Genomic DNA, 9,544 nt, shown 5'->3' with positions numbered 1-9,544 from the left:
TTGCACATAAAAAAGCTCAAACTTTGTTTGTTTTGCACGAAACTTGGCACACAACACTATTTGGTATATATTATTGTGCTGAAGTGCTTAGAATTGAAAATCATAGTCATATGCTAGAAATTACATGTTAAGTTGCGATTTTAAGGGTTTTTAAACGTTTTTACCGCTTTTGCGAATAAAGTAGCTGAAACTTGGTTTGTTTTTCACAAAACATGGCACACAACACTATTTGGTATATATTATTGCGCAGAAGTAGTTAGAATTGAAAATCATAGTCATATGCTAGAAATTACGTGTTAAGTTGCGATATTAAGGGTTTTTAAGCGTTTTTGGCACTTTTGCGCATAAAATAACTCAAACTTTGTTTGTTTTGCACGACACTTGGCACACAACACTATTTGGTATATATTATTGTGTTGAAGAGGTTAGAATTGAAAATTATAGTCATATGCTAGAAGCTACGTGTCAAGTTTCGATTTTAAGTGTTTTTTAGCGTTTTTGCCACTTTTGCGCATAAAGTAGCTCAAGCTTTGTTTGTTTTACACGAAACCTGGCACACAACACTATTTGGTATATATTATTGTGTTGAAGTGGCTAGAATTTAAAATCCTAGTCATATGCTAGAAATTAGGTGTTAAATTGCGATATTAACGGTTTTTAAGCGTTGTTGCCACTTTTGCTCATAAAGTAGCTTAAACTTGGTTTGTTTTGCACTAAACTTGGCACACAACACTATTTGGTATTTATTATTGTGTTGAAGTGGTTATAATTCAAAATCATAGTCATATGCTAGAAATTACGTGTTAAGCTGCGATTATAAGGGTTTGTAATCGTTTTTGCCACTTTTGCACGTAATGTTGCTCAAACTTGGTTTGTTTTGCACGAAACATGTTACACAATACTATTTGGTATATATTATTGTGTTGAAGTTGTTAGAATTGAAAATCATAGTCATATGCTAGAAATTACGTGTTAAGTTGTGATTTTAAGTGTTTTTAATCGTTTTTTGCCACTTTTGCGCATAAAGTAGCTCAAACTTGGTTTGTTTTGCATGAAACATGTCACACAATACTATTTGGTATATATTATTGTGTTGAAGTGGTTAGATTTGAAAATCTTAGGCATATGCTAGAAATTACGTGTTGAGTTGCGATTTTAAGGGTTTTTAAGCGTTTTTGCCACTTTTTGCGCATAAAGTAGTTCATACTTCATTTGTTTTGCACGAAACTTGGCACAAAACACTATTTGGTATATATTATTGTGTTGAAGTGGTTATAATTGAAAAACATAGTCATACGCTAGAAATTACGTGTTAAGTTTTGATTTTATGCGTTTTTAAGCGTTTTTGGCACTTTTGCGCATAAAGTAGCGCAAACATGGTTTGATTTGCATGAAACTTGGCACACAACACTATTTGATGTATATTATTGTGTTAAAGTGGTAAGAATTGAAAATCATAGTCATATGCTAGAAATTACGTGTTAAGTTGCGATTATAAGGGTTTTTAAGCGTTTTTGAAACTTTTGCGCATAAAGTAGCTCAAGCTTTGTTTGTTTTGCACGAAACTTGGGACACAAATCTATTTGGTATATATTATCGTGCTGAAGTGGTTAGAATTTAAAATCATAGTCATATGCTAGAAATTCCATGTTAAGTTGCGATTTTAAAGGTTTTTTAAAACGTTTTTACCACATTTGTGCATAAAGTAGCTCAAACATGCTTTGTTTTTCACGAAACATGGCACAAAACACTATTTGGTATATATTATTGTGCCGAAGTGGTTAGAATTGAAAATGATAGTCATATGCTAGAAATTACGTGTTAAGTTGCGATTTTAAGGGTTTTTAAGCGTTTCTTCTCCCACTTTTGCGCATAAAGTAGCTAACTTGGTTTGTTTTTTCCACAAAACTTGGTACACAAGACTACTTGGTATATACAATTGTGTTGAAGTGGTAAGAATTGAAAATCATAGTCACACGCTAGAAACTACGTCTTTTGTTGCGATTATAAGGGTTTTTAATCGATTTTGCCACTATTGCGCACAAAGTAGCTCAAACTTGGTTTGTTTTGCACGACACTTGGCACACAACACTATTTGGTATATATTAAGTTGTTGAAGTGGTTAGAATTGAAAATCATAGTCATATGCTTGAAATTACGTGTTAAGCTGCGATTATAAGGGTTTTTAATCGTTTTTTTGCTACTTTTGCGCATAAAGTAGCTCAAATTTGGTTTGATTTGCATGAAACTTGGCACATAACACTGTTTGGTGTATATTATTGTGTTAAAAGCGGTAAGAATTTAAAATCATAGTCATATGCTAGAAATTACGTGTTAATTTGCGATTATAAGGGTTTTTAAGCGTTTTCTCCACTTTTGCGCATAAAGTAGCTCAAACTTGGTTTGTTTTGCACGAAACTTGGTACACAAGACTACTTGGTATATACAATTGTGTTGAAGTGGTTAGAATTGAAAATCTTAGTCACCGCTAGAAACTACGTCTTTTGTTGCGATTATAAGGGTTTTTAATCGATTTTGCCACTTGGCACACAACACTATTTGATATATATTATTGTGTTGAAGTGGTTAGAATTGAAATCATAGTCATATGCTTGAAATTACGTGTTAAATTGCGATTATAAGGGTTTTGAACTGTTTTTGCAACTTTTGCACATAAAAAAGCTCACACTTTGTTTGTTTTGCACGAAACTTGGCACACAACACTATTTGGTATATATTATTGTGCTGAAGTGCTTAGAATTGAAAATCATAGTCATATGCTAGAAATTACATGTTAAGTTGCGATTTTAAGGGTTTTTAAACATTTTTACCACTTTTGCGAATAAAGTAGCTCAAACTTGGTTTATTTTTCATGAAACATGGCACACAACACTATTTGGTATATATTATTGTGCAAAAGTGGTTAAAATTGAAAATCATAGTCATATGTAGACCTGGGAAAACGGTCGGTCGGTCGGGTTTTGGGTCGGATCATTTTCGGTCGGGTCATTTTGGGGTCGGGTCAGTTTCGGATCAGGTCAGTTTCAGGTCAGATCACTCTGGGTTTCGGTAGGTTCGGATTGACCCAACGGGTTACCATAAAACATTAGAATATCCAATCGACTAATTCAACATAAAAAAAAAAATCATTAAAATGTCTAAAAAAAATCATTAGAGAAATTACATGTACGATTTTCAAAAAATAGTTGGTATGTCAGGTTCATTTAAGTGCAAGAAAAATAGAGGAATTAATACTTATTTTGAAAGACTTGTAAGATACGCGTTTTATAAAAGTTATTTTGTTTATTAAAATTGTAACGTTAGATAAAAATGACGTTAAAATTATCTTCACAATTTTCATGTTGGAAAGATATACAACTAACTAAGTACTTATTTCGTCTTATAAGATACGCATTTTATAATTTAGGGTAGCGACATTCGTTTTTTGAAAAGCTTATTCAAACGTGCGAAACGTTCGTATAAATTATATTGATTTGCTTACTGAAATGTAGAACAATTAAAAACTCATTTGACTGATTTAACACGATACATGTATTCAATTAAGATGATTATAACGTCCTGTTTTTAAAAAAAAATAATTACGATGGCTAAAAAGACGTTAAATACGTGTTTTTTGAGATCTATTGATGAGTTTTAGGATTCAAGTGATATACTCAATATGTTGAGATACTTTGAAAACTAAAATTTTATTTGAAATGAATTCTAACATTGAAATTACTCTAAAAATTAATATTAAATCGGTCAAAAACGGGTCGGTTTCTGGTCGGCATCATTTTCGGTCGGGTAATTATCGGGTCGGTCGGGTTCGGGTTTTGTCGGGTCAGGTCCTCGGGTTCATTTTCGGGTCGGATCAAATTTCCCCAGGTCTAGTCATATGCTAGAAATTACGTGTTAAGTTGCAATATTAAGGGTTTTTAAGCGTTTTTTTCCAGTTTTGCGCATAAAATAACTCAAACTTTGTTTGTTTTGCACGACACATGGCACACAACACTATTTGGTATATATTATTGTGTTGAAGTGGTTAGATTTGAAAATCATAGTCATATGCTAGAAACTACGTGTCGAGTTGCCACTTTTGCGTTTTTGCCACTTTTGCGCTTAAAGTAGCTCAAACATGGTTTGTTTTACACGAAATCTGGCACACAACACTATTTGGTATATATTATTGTGTTGAAGTGGTTGGAATTTAAAATCATAGTCATATGCTAGAAATTAGGTGTTAAATTGCGATATTAACGGTTTTTAAGCGTTTTTGCTACTTTGCGCATAAAGGAGCTTAAACTTGGTTTGTTTTGCACTAAACTTGGCACACAACACTATTTGGTATTTATTATTGTGTTGAAGTGGTTAGAATTGAAAATCATAGTCATATGCTAGAAATTACGTGTTAAGCTGCGATTATAAGGGTTTTTAATTGTTTTTGCCACTTTTGCGCTTAAGTAGCTCAAGCTTGGTTTGTTTTACACGAAACCTGGCACACAACACTATTTTGTATATATTATTGTGTTGAAGTGTTTGAATTGAAAATCATAGTCACATGCTAGAAATTACGTGTTAAGTTGCGAAATTAAGGGTTTTAAGCGTTTTTGCCCCTTTTGCGCATAAAATAGCTCAAACTTGGTTTGTTTTGCACGACACTTGGCACACAACACTATTTGGTATATATTATTGTGTGGAAGTGGTTAGACATGAAAATCATACTGATATCCTAGAAATTACGTGTTAATCTGCGATTATAAGGATTTTTTAATGGTTTTTGCCACTTTTGCGCATAATGTTGCTCAAACTTGGTTTGTTTTGCACGAAACATGTCACACAATACTATTTGGTATATATTAAAGTGTTGAAGTGGTTAGAATTGAAAATCATAGTCATATGCTAGAAATTACGTGTTAAGCTGTGATTATAAGGGTTTTTAATTGTTTTTTGCCACTTTTGCGCATAAAGTAGCTCAAACTTGGTTTGTTTTGCATGAAACATGTCACACAATACTATTTGGTATATATTATTGTGTTGAAGTGGTTAGATTTTAAATTCTTAGTCATATGCTAGAAATTACGTGTTGAGTTGCGATTTTAAAGGTTTTTTAAGCGTTTATATCCACTTTTGCGCATATGGAAGTGGTTAGAATTAAAAAACATAGTCATACGCTAGAAATTACGTGTTAAGTTTTGATTTTATGCGTTTTTAAGCGTTTTTTGGCACTTTTGCGCATAAAGTAGCGCAAACCTTGTTTGATTTGCATAAAACTTGCCACACAACACTATTTGGTGTATATTATTGTGTTGACGTGGTTAGAATTGAAAATCATAGTCATATGCTTGAAATTACGTGTTAAGCTGCGATTATAAGGGTTTTTAATCGTTTTTGCTACTTTTGCGCATAAAGTAGCTCAAATTTGGTTTGATTTGCATGAAACTTGGCACACAACACTATTCGGTATATATTATTGTGTTGAAGTGGTTAGAATTGAAAATCATAGTCATATGCTTGAAATTACGTGTTAAATTGCGATTATAAGGGTTTTTAAGCGTTTTTTGCCACTTTTGCACATAAAAAAGCTCAAACTTTGTTTGTTTTGCACGAAACTTGGCACACAACACTATTTGGTATATATTATTGTGCTGAAGTGCTTAGAATTGAAAATCATAGTCATATGCTAGAAATTACATGTTAAGTTGCGATTTTAAGGGTTTTTAAACGTTTTTTACCGCTTTTGCGAATAAAGTAGCTGAAACTTGGTTTGTTTTTCACAAAACATGGCACACAACACTATTTGGTATATATTATTGCGCAGAAGTAGTTAGAATTGAAAATCATAGTAATATGCTAGAAATTACGTGTTAAGTTGCGATATTAAGGGTTTTAAGCGTTTTTGGCACTTTTGCGCATAAAATAACTCAAACTTTGTTTGTTTTGCACGACACTTGGCACACAACACTATTTGGTATATATTATTGTGTTGAAGAGGTTAGAATTGAAAATTATAGTCATATGCTAGAAGCTACGTGTCAAGTTGCGATTTTAAGTGTTTTTTAGCGTTTTTTGCCAGTTTTGCGCTTAAAGTAGCTCAAGCTTTGTTTGTTTTACACGAAATCTGGCACACAACACTATTTGCTATATATTATTGTGTTGAAGTGGCTAGAATTTAAAATCGTAGTCATATGCTAGAAATTAGGTGTTAAATTGCGATATTAACGGTTTTTAAGCGTTTTTGCCACTTTTGCGCATAAAGTAGCTTAAACTTGGTTTGTTTTGCACTAAACTTGGCACAAAACACTATTTGGTATTTATTATTGTGTTGAAGTGGTTAGAATTCAAAATCATAGTCATATGCTAGAAATTACGTGTTAAGCTACGATTATAAGGGTTTTTAATCGTTTTTGCCACTTTTGCACATAATGTTGCTCAAACTTGGTTTGTTTTGCACGAAACATGTCACACAATACTATTTGGTATATATTATTGTGTTGAAGTGGTTAGAATTGAAAATCATAGTCATATGCTAGAAATTACGTGTTAAGTTGTGCATTTAAGGGTTTTTAATCGTTTTTGCCACTTTTTCGCATAAAGTAGCTCAAACTTGGTTTGTTTTGCATGAAACATGTCACACAATACTATTTGGTATATATTATTGTGTTGAAGTGGTTAGATTTGAAAATCTTAGTCATATGCGAGAAATTACGTGTTGAGTTGCGATTTTAAGGGTTTTTAAGCGTTTTTGCCACTTTTGCGCATAAATTAGTTCATACTTCATTTGTTTTGCACGAAACTTGGCACAAATCACTATTTGGTATATATTATTGTGTTGAAGTGGTTATAATTGAAAAACATAGTCATACGCTAGAAATTACGTGTTAAGTTTTGATTTTATGCGTTTTTAAGCGTTTTTGGCACTTTTGCGCATAAAGTAGCGCAAACATGGTTTGATTTGCATGAAACTTCGCACACAACACTATTTGATGTATATTATTGTGTTAAAGTGGTAAGAATTGAAAATCATAGTCATATGTTAGAAATTACGTGTTAAGTTGCGATTATAAGGGTTTTTAAGAGTTTTTGAAACTTTTGCGCATAAAGTAGCTCAACCCTTTGTTTGTTTTGCACGAAACTTGGCACACAAATCTATTTGGTATATATTATCGTGCTGAAGTGGTTAGAATTTAAAATCATAGTCATATGCTAGAAATTCCATGTTAAGTTGCGATTTTAAGGGTTTTTAAACGTTTTTACCACATTTGTGCATAAAGTAGCTCAAACATGCTTTGTTTTTCACGAAACATGGCACAAAACACTATTTGGTATATATTATTGTGCCGAAGTGGTTAGAATTGAAAATCATAGTCATATGCTAGAAATTACGTGTTAAGTTGCGATTTTAAGGGTTTTTAAGCGTTTTCTCCACTTTTGCGCATAAAGTAGCTAACTTGGTTTGTTTTGCACAAAACTTGGTACACAAGACTACTTGGTATATACAATTGTGTTGAAGTGGTTAGAATTGAAAATCATAGTCATATGCTAGAAATTACGTGTTAAGCTGCGATTATAAGGGTTTTTAATCGTTTTTTGCCACTTTTGCACATAATGTTGCTCAAACTTGGTTTGTTTTGCACGAAACATGTCACACAATACTATTTGGTATATATTATTCTGTTGAAGTGGTTAGAATTGAAAATCATAGTCATATGCTAGAAATTACGTGTTAAGTTGTGCTTTTAAGGGTTTTTAATCGTTTTTGCCACTTTTGCGCATAAAGTAGCTCAAACTTAGTTTGTTTTGCATGAAACATGTCACACAATACTATTTGGTATATATTATTGTGTTGAAGTGGTTAGATTTGAAAATGTTAGTCATATGCGAGAAATTACGTGTTGAGTTGCGATTTTAAGGGTTTTTAAAGCGTTTTTGCCACTTTTGCGCATAAATTATTTCATACTTCATTTGTTTTGCACGAAACTTGGCACAAATCACTATTTAGTATATATTATTGTGTTGAAGTGGTTATAATTGAATTAAATAGTCATACGCTAGAAATTACGTGTTAAGTTTTGATTTTATGCATTTTTAAGCGTTTTTGGCACTTTTGCACATAAAGTAGCGCAAACATGGTTTGATTTGCATGAAACTTCGCACACAACACTATTTGATGTATATTATTGTGTTAAAGTGGTAAGAATTGAAAATCATAGTCATATGTTAGAAATTACGTGTTAAGTTGCGATTATAAGGGTTTTTAAGCGTTTTTGAAACTTTTGCGCATTAAGTAGCTCAACCTTTGTTTGTTTTGCACGAAACTTGGCACACAAATCTATTTGGTATATATTATCGTGCTGCAGTGGTTAGAATTTAAAATCATAGTCATATGCTAGAAATTCCATGTTAAGTTGCGATTTTAAGGGTTTTTAAACGTTTTTAACCACATTTGTGCATAAAGTAGCTCAAACATGCTTTGTTTTTCACGAAACATGGCACAAAACACTATTTGGTATATATTATTGTGCCGAAGTGGTTAGAATTGAAAATCATAGTCATATGCTAGAAATTACGTGTTAAGTTGCGATTTTAAGGGTTTTTAAGCGTTTTCCTCCACTTTTGCGCATAAAGTAGCTAACTTGGTTTGTTTTGCACAAAACATGGTACACAAGACTACTTGGTATATACAATTGTGTTGAAGTGGTTAGAATTGAAAATCATAGTCATATGCTAGAAATTACGTGTTAAGCTGCGATTATAAGAGTTTTTAATCGTTTTTGCCACTTTTGCACATAATGTTGCTCAAACTTGGTTTGTTTTGCACGAAACATGTCACACAATACTATTTGGTATATATTATTGTGTTGAAGTGGTTAGAATTGAAAATCATAGTCATATGCTAGAAATTACGTGTTAAGTTGTGCTTTTAAGGTTTTTAATCGTTTTTGCCACTTTTGCGCATAAAGTAGCTCAAACTTATTTTGTTTTGCATGAACATGTCACACAATACTATTTGGTATATATTATTGTGTTGAAGTGGTTAGATTTGAAAATCTTAGTCATATGCGAGAAATTACGTGTTGAGTTGCGATTTTAAGAGTTTTTAAGCGTTTTTGCCACTTTTGCGCATAAATTAGTTCATACTTCATTTGTTTTGCACGAAACTTGGCACAAATCACTATTTGGTATATATTATTGTGTTGAAGTGGTTATAATTGAAAAACATAGTCATACGCTAGAAATTACGTGTTAAGTTTTGATTTTATGCGTTTTTAAGCGTTTTTGGCACTTTTGCACATAAAGTAGCGCAAACATGGTTTGATTTGCATGAAACTTCGCACACAACACTATTTGATGTATATTATTGTGTTAAAGTGGTAAGAATTGAAAATCATAGTCATATGTTAGAAATTATGTGTTAAGTTGCGATTATAAGGGTTTTTAAAGCGTTTTTGAAACTTTTGCGCATAAAGTAGCTCAACCTTTGTTTGTTTTGCACGAAACTTGGCACACAAATCTATTTGGTATATATTATCGTGCTGAAGTGGTT

This window comes from Amaranthus tricolor, chromosome 8 (genome assembly GCF_026212465.1).
Source record: "Amaranthus tricolor cultivar Red isolate AtriRed21 chromosome 8, ASM2621246v1, whole genome shotgun sequence".
NCBI lineage: Eukaryota > Viridiplantae > Streptophyta > Magnoliopsida > Caryophyllales > Amaranthaceae > Amaranthus > Amaranthus tricolor.
Note: the sequence above shows the minus strand (reverse complement) of the source record.